Here is a 12,203-nt window from a genome sequence, read left to right as displayed (position 1 = left end):
TTCTTCCTCTCTTCCTATTTCTGGTGCTCTTGTTGACATGAGCAACAGTTTATAACATTAATTATAAATGTAGGGGTAAGATTGTTTGATATCAGCTGTGCGGATTTTAAAAATACTGTTTTCGCAATGGAGAGCCGGCAGTTCTTGACAGAGTGGATAAAGAAAGAAAGGCGATTACCTTATTGTAACATGAAAGTGTTTTTTGCCGGGGTCCACCACGCATTTGCTGACGTATTTCCGTCACGGACATGACTTCAAAATATATACCAACAGATAGTAAAGAAAAAAGCCATAAGAAAAACTTTTGCAGCGAGGCGTCTAACCAGCGACCTTTCTATTCTAAGTGCGCGACGCTATAGCCACTACGCCGCAAAACATACTTCTTACTTAAAGCATATTATCAGCACCAGGAATTTTCAACTACCTACAACATAATTCTTAAGAAGTCAGGCAAACACACACAAGCGTCAAAAAGGGGAAGCCACTCCGGAACGTGGTCAAAAATATCAACAACATATAGCACTTGGGCAGTATTCTTCTCGGAAGACCGATCTCGTCGACCGTGGTGGTTCGGCGTGTTTGTCAATCATGCGACTTTCCCGTATAATGAATAAAGTCCCAACAACATAAACAGATCATATGGAGTGTTATCAGTCAGGCTTTTTTTGAAAGGAATAAACCTAATACCATGAGCTGTTATTAAAAGCTCTTTTCTGATCGTTCTTTTTAGAATGTCCCAAAAATTAAATGCCTGACTACAATGAATGAAACAGTGCTCCATCGTTTCAGGTTGGTTGCAAAGTCTACAACTTACTGTCCAGGGCACATATATTGATTTTTCTTTGAACCACTTCTCCACTGGTAGAGCGGAGGTGTGCAGTTTAAAGGAAAATGTTTTTACTGCAAAAGATATCCACATTCTACGTACACGAAATAACACACTGTGACCAGACAAATGAGAATATGGAAGTCTATAAACAGGTTCCGAGAAAAGGTTATTCACAAGTGCAGCGCTTAATGTTGTTCTGCCTTTATTATACAAATACTCTAAGCAAATTCTAGTTTTCGAAAAGTTGACAGTGTCCACAATTTCTTTTGGAATCCCCACAACTGTGATCCCTTAGCAACGCCTGTTGCGAAATAAATAAAAGGAGCGTGGTAACAGACGATTTCGAAGGACAACTCAAGAAAAGGAGTGTCACACGTCCTTGAGGTAAAAAAAATGCAACACCAACTGTCACACAAACAAATGCAATAGGCGAAGGCCACTCTTTTCAAGCGGAAGAAAAAGGTTGCCTCTCTTCATGGGTTCCCATGAAGAGCACCAAATAAAACTGGCAAATATCCTGTAAAGCTTGAATGTGCTTACGAGAGCAGTGCGACACTTGCAGAACACGAATTAGCTCTGATGCAAAGAATATTATGCACGCTTTCGCTCTCGCAAAAATGTAAAGGTCTCGTCCGTGCCATGCTGTCACCTTTCGGAGGATCTAAGTTATCGCAGAGGTCCATTGTGGGCCGCTGTTACGATTGTTATAGAGAGGCACACTAAGGTATCACATAGAAGTCGCATTTCAATAGATATTCCAATAGAAGACGGAATGAGTTTGGGCCCACATGCCTTGCCAGAATCCTCTGCTTTCATCAAAATTTATGCTGGCACCAGCGACTTCACAGAAGCGTAAAGGGGTGTTCACTGCTTCGTAATCGCTGTGTTTATCCACTCAAAAAAGGGCAATGCCATCTGCATAAGCTCATACTTCCTCAGCCTCATATAGGTATACTATTATGCTAGGATACCCATTACGCTTGTACTCGATTGCACATTGGCCTGTGAACTCCAGACACTACCACTATAGGATGACGATGACCGCGTACAACGTGTCAGGCCAGCCAGGACTGGAACCTGCCACGTTTGCTACAACAGCCATGCAAGCAGCCCAGCTGCTGGTTAACGCGTTGTACATAATGAAAAACGTCGTTGACGTATCTACAAATTCGCACGACATGCCAGTCACGTAAGGATCTCCGCAGAGCTTGCCCGCATGCCGCCAGAAAGATGTCAGGAATAGGCACTGCGCCACACGTGAACCTTTGCCAATACCGCTGCTCTGTGCCTGCAGTTTCCACTCAGTTTCTGTACATTTATACAGTTTCTAAGGCACATGCGAGCTAGGAGTTGTTGCTTACGTAACAAGGACTAATTTTGGTTTAGCTAGCCATATTGAGATGGCGCTGTACAAGCCTTAGTTTGTATGCTAAGAACTCGACACATGCAGGACTTTTATTGAATGATTACAGCTATAAGCAAATTTATATGCGCGATGCAAAATTGTCTGATTTGTGTGATTCTTTAAAACTCTGGCTCTTTGTCTAAAATTGCTTGACTTTATATAAATGCACCCTTCAAACGTCATTGTTAAGTGTTACAATGTTACAGTAGAAGATTTAGAATATCAATATCAGTGTTGAAGTGCCACACTGTTAGGAGCATGCCTGAAACTTAGCTGCTGTCTTTGTACGGGGTGATTGAGTCCTTCAAGTCATTAAGATGGCTTTTCCCTTCACCTCCTATCACAATGTACAGTTATGAAATAATAAAACTCAATTGAAAAAGCTCGACTGTCATCGGTCACTGTGTGGCATAGCCAGCTCGTGCCGCAGTGTAAAAGAGTGTTTTCAGCTTTGAGGAAGTCAAGTCGGACCGTCAAGACGTTGGTTCCAGCACACACATTTCCCGTTTACAAATTTGTAATCGAAAACTTCCATCTTCCCTGACTCCAGCGTAAACTGTAAAATGACGGTATAGATATAAGCATTTGGTTTTGTTTATGGCCGAATGCAAAGTAGGAACTCCTCTAGCGCTTCATGTCAAGTAGGATGTGTTTTAGGTGCTGCAGAATGCGATCAAAAGCAGCCTCTATGGTGCACGCTAACGGTCACCGTGTGTCACAGGTAGGCAGAAAAGTGGCGCAGTGTTACTGAATTTTTACAATGAGCATCAAACAAATGCGACCACTTTTCCGTCTTCTTTACAGTTCTTTTGTTGTTCAACGTCAAAATAATCTCTAACCTCTACTGCAGTACATTTTATTTTCCGAAAACCAAGAATATCCATCGTGGTAAGCTTACTCTAATATTTTGCGCTGCTTACCCAGAGTATGCTCAAATCCCAGCCACGACGATCACGTTTTAACTGGAGGCGAACTACAACAACTACAACAACAACAACAACAACAACAACAACAACAACAACAACAACAACAACAACAACAACAACAACAACAACAACAACAACAACAACAACAACAACAACAACAACAACAACATAATCACCGCACGCTTTCATTCGGATGGTCAAAATAATTCGAATACCTGCCACTGCAGCGTGTCTCATAATCACATTGTATTTTAAATCTCTCTTGGGGACTTTCGACGCAAAAATTTTGGTGTGTCTGTCTGTCTGTCTGTCTGTCTGTCTGTCTGTCTGTCTGTCTGTCTGTCTGTCTGTCTGTCTGTCTGTCTGTCTGTTTCTCAAGTCTTAACGGCATCGGGTAGTTGAAGCGGCTGACCCCATCCGCAGCGCCCACATATGTTGCTAAAGATTCAGCGCTCATACTTGTGCAATTGTCGATTAAAAAGCAATAATTGCGCGTGTATGGGGCACCATAACAACACGTATATATCCTGCATGTGCGTACATACATAAGTATACATAAGTAATTTATAAGGACCGTAGCATTTATCACGCAGCGCTGACCATGCAATGCTTGCACGAAAAGGCGAGTGTTTCCAACGCTTTGCTAAGACGAGACGGTGGTGGCACGTACCCGTCACCTTGCGTTCTACACCTTATCACCTCTGAGATGAAAGCGCGCACTCGTCTCAGAGCCACGCGCTTTGTTTTCCAAGAAAACTGCCAGATGGCGCTCATGTCTCACGTAGGACGTGACTTGATGCGCTCGTTCGCCTCCTCTGCACGCTCGAGGCACTCTAACGCTGCGCCTCCAGAATACCACCCATCGATTTTTTTGCGCAGGACATCAAATAAATGTCTTCTTTACTCTCAACACACGCAAGACTATCGTCTTTCGGTGACATTTGCAAAAACATGCAGATACGGGGTAAAATTTTTAACAAGTAAAACGTCACAACTTAATGTTTCGTTTCTCATTTTTAAACGTGTTGAACTATATAAGTGTGACAGGTTCAGTAAATAAAGCCAGTCGAGCTAGCTGTGAAACGTTAATCTCTCACGAGAAAAGGAAGTGAGCGTTTGATTTGCAAAAAAAAATTATACTTTCACAAACACACAAAAAAAAAACCACAAAAAGGAAAATACTAAGATCAGAAAAATGTTAACTAATTAGCACTGTCAGTTTCGTTAGCGAGCGGAAACCTCTAAGAGTCTAAACAGTCCTTTTCGTTAAAGTCCTCGTGTTTGAGTCCGGACGCGAGAGAAGACGGATACGGCTCACCAGCGGTTCACGCCCTTCAATAGTCCATTGGGGAAGCTGCCGTGGTGAGAGTGCATAAGCTCGGGCCCGTAGCCCGACGGCTTGCTCCCGCTCCCGGTAGACGTCATCTGCTGCGCTGTCTTCCGCTCGAACATCAGACCAAGGTCTTGCCAAGGATTCGCCAATAGCCGCTGCGGTTGAATGGTCACCAGGACCCCGTGGAAACAGTCGCCCGCTAGGTGGATGCCCTGACGCCCCGGAGGTACTCGCACCCGACGAGGTCGCACGCCGCACCCTAGCCTTCTTCTTCCAAGCACGAGCCCGAATCTCCTCTTCCTCGTTCTTCGATGCCCTGGCTCTGGATTTTTCTCCCATTCCCTTGAATTTTCTTCTTTTTCCAATCGCCAGTGTTCGCCGCACTGGCGCAATACGCCATCTTGCACACATTGTCAGTAGTTCATCTTACGCGCCAAATTTGAAAGTCACTTGACTCGCGCACTTCACTCACAACAAGAGTCCCCCCTTTGAAAAGTTTCTTTTGCGAAGAAAAATAAACTGCAGTTCAGTGCGCGAGAAGTCACCACGCGTCGTCCATTCACAAGATGTCCTTAACAAACAAACAACTTGAAGTAGTCGCTTGTCTCGAGAAAACGTAAAAATTCACAACCGGCTCATATAATCTGCGCCGCCATTTTCAGAGCCTCTAATGTGCTCGACTCGGAATGAATATTCTTGTAACGCGAGGCTCCACCGTAATACCCTACTGTTCAGGTGTTTTGCCCTTAAGAGATACTGCAGTGGTTGGTGATCGGTCTGTACGACAAATGACGTTCCGTACAGAAAAACATGATACTTTTCTATCGCCCAGACCAACGCTAAGCATTCCCTCTCGATTGCTGAGTATCTCTTTTCGCGAGGCTGAAGTTGACGACTGGCATATGACACAGGGTGGAGGATGCCATCATGCTCTTGCATAAGGATAGCGCCTATACAAGAATCAGAGGCGTCAGACCGAAGCACGAATTCTCTTTTCAGATCGGGTGCTTTGACGATTGGCCCAGAAGACAAAGCCTTTTTGAGTGATTCAAACGCTTCTTCTCTATCCGTGGTCCACGTAATCTTGTTTTTCTCCATCTTCCTCGTCATCTCAGTGAGCGGCTGTGCTTTCTCGGCGTACCGAGGTATCAGGTCACGGTAATAGCCAGCCAGTCCAAGGAATGACCGGAGTTGCTTCTTTGTTTCAGGCTTAGAAGCACAGGTGATCTTCTGTATCGTGCTTTCGACTGGCCGTATGTTGCCATCTCCCAATCGATGTCCCAAAAAGGTGACTGTGCTCATAACATTGTCGTCTCGGTCCGAGTCGTCGCCATCAATCATGGATTGTTGTGGACCGGTCTCTTCTTTGGGTAGCATTAAACAAGATGTAGTTGATTTCGAAGTGCCAGTCATTTTCTGACAGCCCTTCACATCATGCCCCCACTTACGGCAGTTTGTACAAAATACTTGTTTAGGTTTACTTCGACAGTCAGAAGCCTTGTGCCCCTTACGGCCACAAACAAAACATTGCATCTCTGCTCTTGGGCTTGAAATCAATTTAGCCTTCCCAGTTGTGTCCTCACTCTTATTCTGAACTATTAATAAGTTCTTCAATCTCTTTGCCTCTATATATATATCAGCTGCCTCTGCCATGGCTTCCAGAGTCTTGCAGTTCTTCTCCCGTAAGAAGAGCGCCAGCTGACTACTGCAGTTCGCCATGAATTGTTCGGCTACAATCAAGTCACGGACTGAATCGAAATTCCTCTCTGTCTGAGACATTTCTATCCACCTGTCAAAGAAACTTTGGAGTCTCGTGGCATACTGTTTTCCAGTTTCGCCGTCTTCAGGCTTGCTTTTCCGGAATTTCTCACGGTAGCCATCAGCCGTGAAGCGAAAACGCTGGAGCAGTGCCAATTTGACTTCGTCGTATGACAGGGAATCGTTCGGTGACAACCGTCCAAATACCTTCAGAGCCTCTCCGCCAAGGCACAAACTAAGAGCCGTGGCCCACTTTTCCCGTGGCCAATCTTGACCTGTCGCCACTCTCTCAAACCTTTTCAGGTAGGCGTCAAGGTCGTCTCTGTCCTCGTTGAAAACGGGTATAAAGTTATGCGGGTTCACTACCATAGGCGCGTTCCTTTGGTTGCCCGTGTCAGCCACCGTAGGCTGACCGACACCGGCCTCAGCTACTCTCAGGCGCAGTTGCAGCGTCCTCTCTTCTACTTCCAAGTGTCGCTGGCTTGCTTCTCGGGTTTGGTTCTCCGTTTTTGCTACTTCAAGACGTAGCTGTAAATTGCGGCCTTCCAGCTCCAACTGTTCTTTCTTCGCGTCTCTCTCCGCGGCTCGTTCATCGCGCTCACGCGCTTCTCGTGCGTCAAACCAAGCCTGCAATTCTGCTCCCTCCAACCCCATGCGTTCTGCCAGCGCCATCAACTCTCGTGAGCCCATTTTACTTTTTTAGTTAGCCTTACTCAAATCTACTTTTTAGTGGCAAACACTCACGTCCTGCCGTAGCGGACGCCAATTTGTGACAGGTTCAGTAAATAAAGCCAGTCGAGCTAGCTGTGAAACGTTAATCTCTCACGAGAAAAGGAAGTGAGCGTTTGATTTGCAAAAAAAAATTATACTTTCACAAACACACAAAAAAAAAACCACAAAAAGGAAAATACTAAGATCAGAAAAATGTTAACTAATTAGCACTGTCAGTTTCGTTAGCGAGCGGAAACCTCTAAGAGTCTAAACAGTCCTTTTCGTTAAAGTCCTCGTGTTTGAGTCCGGACGCGAGAGAAGACGGATACGGCTCACCAGCGGTTCACGCCCTTCAATAGTCCATTGGGGAAGCTGCCGTGGTGAGAGTGCATAAGCTCGGGCCCGTAGCCCGACGGCTTGCTCCCGCTCCCGGTAGACGTCATCTGCTGCGCTGTCTTCCGCTCGAACATCAGACCAAGGTCTTGCCAAGGATTCGCCAATAGCCGCTGCGGTTGAATGGTCACCAGGACCCCGTGGAAACAGTCGCCCGCTAGGTGGATGCCCTGACGCCCCGGAGGTACTCGCACCCGACGAGGTCGCACGCCGCACCCTAGCCTTCTTCTTCCAAGCACGAGCCCGAATCTCCTCTTCCTCGTTCTTCGATGCCCTGGCTCTGGATTTTTCTCCCATTCCCTTGAATTTTCTTCTTTTTCCAATCGCCAATGTTCGCCGCACTGGCGCAATACGCCATCTTGCACACATTGTCAGTAGTTCATCTTACGCGCCAAATTTGAAAGTCACTTGACTCGCGCACTTCACTCACAACAATAAGCTTGCGCACGTGCGTAATGTAAATTTCGTGCCGTGAAGGTTAGCGCTACAGGCTTAACTAACTAATTAAAATTTGTTCCGTAGACTGCCCTAGGCTTTTGTCGTATGGTCAAGTTATAGGCTCATACGCTAAGCGCAAACTTGCGGAAACGTGAAGTAGCATAGAGCAAAAATAAGCCGCAGAGATTTGCGCCAATCGTATGTCCGTCACAGCACAATAGACGCAGGTCATATCACTATACGACCACCGTAACTTTGGTGAAGTAGGGAAGATTGTTTGTTTGTTTGTCGCCCCCCATTAGGCCACTATGGCATTCGCCATTCTGCTGAAAAGCGCGGTGCCCGCTACGTATCTGTAAATCATTGTGCACGCTTACTTTGCGCTGTGGGTGACGACGATGAAGAACAAGAGCGTTCCAGACCTCGCATTTTCTTTCTACAACAGACGAAGATGGACGTAGACGCGGTCTCACCCACGCAAAGCAACGCCGAGACAGAAAACAAGCTATATCCCGGAAGTGAGAGTTCCGGAGCAGCAGTGTTGTGGTAACGCCGACAAAAAGCTGCTATTTGAGACTTCTACATTGTATATAAAGAAATGTAATAAAGTGGTTATACACAAAAATTATGTTCTATTATACTCAACAGGTATACATATGAAAAAAAAAAGACAGACACGTATTGGCACTTGTGAGCTTGTGACATACCCGTCTTTTTCGGTAGTACTCACGACATCCTGCGATGAAATTGAAAACATGAGGTCAATAGTCACACGCAACGATTGTAGTTTAGATAAATCGCACTTGCAACAAATACCAATTGTTATTTCCTTGAACGCGAACACAAAAAGAAAATCAGACCAGACTGAGAGTGGCTGTCGACGTCACGTAATCTCACGTAAGACCAAATTGTAAAGACGATGGTCTTTCTTTGGGACCTTCGACGCAAAAATTTTGGTCTGTCTGTTTGTACATTTTTTTTGTATGTCCGCCTTTGAAGACACTTTAAAACGCACCAAACTACACCCCAAATGGCCGACCCCGTCCGCAGAGCCCACCAATATTGCTCAAGGTTTATCGTTCAAACTTGTGCAATTGTCAATTGAAAACAATTCTTGGGCATATCTGAGTCACCTAACAACACGACAATATTCTGTATGTGTCTCTTTTTACTAGAAAAGACATACATAAGTAATTCTAAAAACCGTAGCGCTTATCCCGCAGCGCTGACGATGCAACGCTTGCACGAAAAGGCAAGTGTTTCCAACGATTTGTTAAGACTAAGGTCCCGACACTGTGGTGGCACCTATCCGTCACCTTGCGTTCTACACCTTATCGCCTCCGTGACGGGCGCGCACTCCGTGCGCCTAATTTTCCAAGATAACTGCCAGATAGCGCTCATGTCTCACGTGTGACGTGACTTGATGCACTCGTTCGCCTCCGCTGCACGCTCGAGGCACTCTAACGCAGCACCTCCGGAATACCATTAACCGATTTTCTTGCGCAGAACATCAAGTAAACGTCTTGTTCACTCTCACCAGACGCAATACTATAATCTTTCGACGACATTTGCCGTGTAACATGCAGATACGGGACCAATTTTTTTTGTCGACTTTGTTGTGCTGTCTGCGGAATTGGTTCGCTTTTATTCGCTATATGTCACTGGATTGAGATAAGCGCACTGAATACACTGACTATATTGAGCGCACTGACTATACTGAAGATAGCGTAACCCAGATATACACCAAACCAGAAACTATGGTAAAGCATACACACGTTTGCCTTATTGAAGAAAATACGCTTTGGACTAAGTGTACTTTTTGTGTGTACCAGATCTTTGAAATGTGTGTTCTGTGAATTGAGCTCGTTCCGTCTTTTTGGGGGGATCATTAGAAATATTTGGTGCCCACCATGTTAAGCTGGACTACGCCCCTGTTTCTCCATTTAACCTGGTCGTGTACTTGCTGAGGCCACGCAAACTTCTTAACCTCGTCATCTGGCACCTTATCTTTCTGCCTCTCTCTTTCACGCTTTCCATCTCTTGTGATACTGTTCGTTACTATTTATGCCAAACGTCACCTTGTTTTTCCTTAAAAAAAAAAAAAAAACATGGCCCGTACCCACTTTGAGGGATTGGCGAAGAATGAGTTGACAATTTGAAAGGTTATTCGAAAAATGTTAGAATATTAAAAAATAAATGGCAACGACACGTATTACATAAAATTAAAACTACTGCGGTAATAAGCTTTCGACCTCGTATTTGCCGTACCAACCTGATCTGAACAATTTTGAAGAAATTAGGTATCGCCGCAGTTTAATAACGAGAATTTTTGAAGACAACATAAAAATGGTACTTGTTTAGTAGTTTTAATGACGTTACACACGACATCAAAGGCATCCCTGTGGTAGTATCCCAAACCTGTGGCACCTAAGCTTAAAACGATTTCTTCAGCGGTTGTCTAGCCCATTCGGTCTTCTGAACTTGGACTTTTTTTATGCTCTACGTTTCCTAGAAAAAAAAAATCAATTTTGTAACGGTACATCGTGTCTCAAATTCGCAGGCATTGTTTACAGTTAGTTAGGCCTGTACACATTGATCTACCAGCTTTAAAAGTTGGGACGAGTTGTTTGTACAGGCCGCGTAATTCTGTGCCTAGTTGCGTGAGGTTTTCACTTGTTCGTGTGCTTAGACGCGAGACGTGATTAGTTCTGTGATCATGCTCCACGGGCGCACATCACGTTCGTGTGCATTCAGCGGATGCTTACCTCTCTGAGCTTTGTTACTGTGACGTCACGCTTGTACGTGACGTCTCTGAAAAAAAAAAGAGAAAATGTTTGCGTTTGATGAGCATATATAGTCGCTGCCGTCGTATACTATGCAGGCACACACTTAATCTACAAGGGACGAAATGATCCGTCATGTGGAAAACTCATGACTGGGTGCGGAAACATTCTTAAATAATGCATGGGGCACTTGTGGACTATGAACGTGGTTCTTTTGCAGGTATGCGAGGACTTGTTTGCTTATGGGAGTACGCCGGCCTCGGATCCAGCTTGCAAAAGCGCTGTTTATGGGAACAAGTTTCCCGTATCTTCTTTTTTTTTATTGTACTTACTAGGATTGTAATCAACGCAAGTACCTAAAAACAAATAAAGCTAATACCACCTCAAAGACAGAAAAAAGCACCACAAATGACGAATTTCAAAGTAAGGTTTCTAAAGAAGGGAAGTGAACCAACACACTTCACGAACAATGGGACCAATGCGGGAGGTACTTTTGTAACTTTTATAGAATGGGACTGTGAATACGCAGTTCGCCTTATCCCCAATGCTCGAGACTGGGCTAATTATTTGTAAATGACCTTGCTAGGAGTCTGGGGTATACATAAGTTCGAAAATACAAAAACAAACGTGCTAACTTCGAATTGATGGTTTCATCGACGATGCCGGTCAAGTAGCGACACCCGTTTTCTTCAGTAAGTGCCAGAACACGCTTATTAAACAGAAGTTTGCTTCGCGAAAAGCGCCGGAAACCTCTTGACCGTGGCTTATGCTGGTGTTGTTCTGCCCCCTTGCCGAGTCGGTCCTTCAGAACGCTTCTAACGCTTGTGGTTTCACGTCGCCTTCATTTGCTTTCTCATTTCTGATCGGGCTGTAGCTAACAGCCCGTCATTGGATAACTGTATTGCAGTGAAACAATAGCCCACCTTTACGTGAGCGTCCCTGCTTCAATGCGCTCAGCCAGCGCCTCCTCTATATAGGAGGCGCTGACTCAGTCGTGACCTTGAAAATAACGCTTTGTGTGGAAAGAAGAGTTTTGGAACACTGGCTGCTACCGCCCTCAGCCCTGACGGCGTTAAAATACGTTGTTGCGCTACTTGCGCACATATGGTCTAAGGCAGACTTTAAGCAGTGCCGTCTCCTTAACCATCTTTTTTTAAACATTCTATTCCCTTTACTCCCTTTTTCAGCGCAGTGTGGCTAGCCGGTTTGAGAGCTGGCTCATCCCCCTGCCTTTCCGTCTATTTCTACCTTCATCCTTACTTCAGTGATTCATAACTGATGAAGCAATCAGACCCCTGACAGCTCTGCCACCGTACACATCAGCCAGAAACGATAATAATTAGGCCACGACTGTGCATAAGAATCTTACATGCAAATGCTGGCAATACTTCGAAAGATTGGGATAAAGCCGCCGTTTGAAAGTGATGTAGCCATGACTACATTACGACTTTAACGATCGCCGGTGGCGGGGTCACCTCAGCACGGCTCTTTGCGGCATTATCCGTGGTCTAGTAATTTGCCCGCAGCAGTGGAAGTTAAAGGGGGGAATTCGGGACGTTGTATACTGGCCCACTCAAATGCCCGCCCTTATTCGACGCCTTATTTTCTGGTACGCAGGTAGACTGTT

General features: G+C 45.1%; 1 protein-coding gene across 1 annotated transcript in view; it reads right to left on the bottom strand.

The window, feature by feature from the left end:
* LOC142793015 (degenerin-like protein unc-105) overlaps window positions 1–12,203 on the bottom strand; it is a 34,369-nt gene that overhangs the window by 1,538 nt on the left and 20,628 nt on the right. The gene's annotated exons all lie outside the window — the stretch shown is intronic.

Source organism: Rhipicephalus microplus, chromosome 2 (genome assembly GCF_043290135.1).
Source record: "Rhipicephalus microplus isolate Deutch F79 chromosome 2, USDA_Rmic, whole genome shotgun sequence".
Lineage (NCBI taxonomy): Eukaryota > Metazoa > Arthropoda > Arachnida > Ixodida > Ixodidae > Rhipicephalus > Rhipicephalus microplus.
Note: the sequence above shows the minus strand (reverse complement) of the source record. Positions and strands in the feature narration are given on the sequence as shown.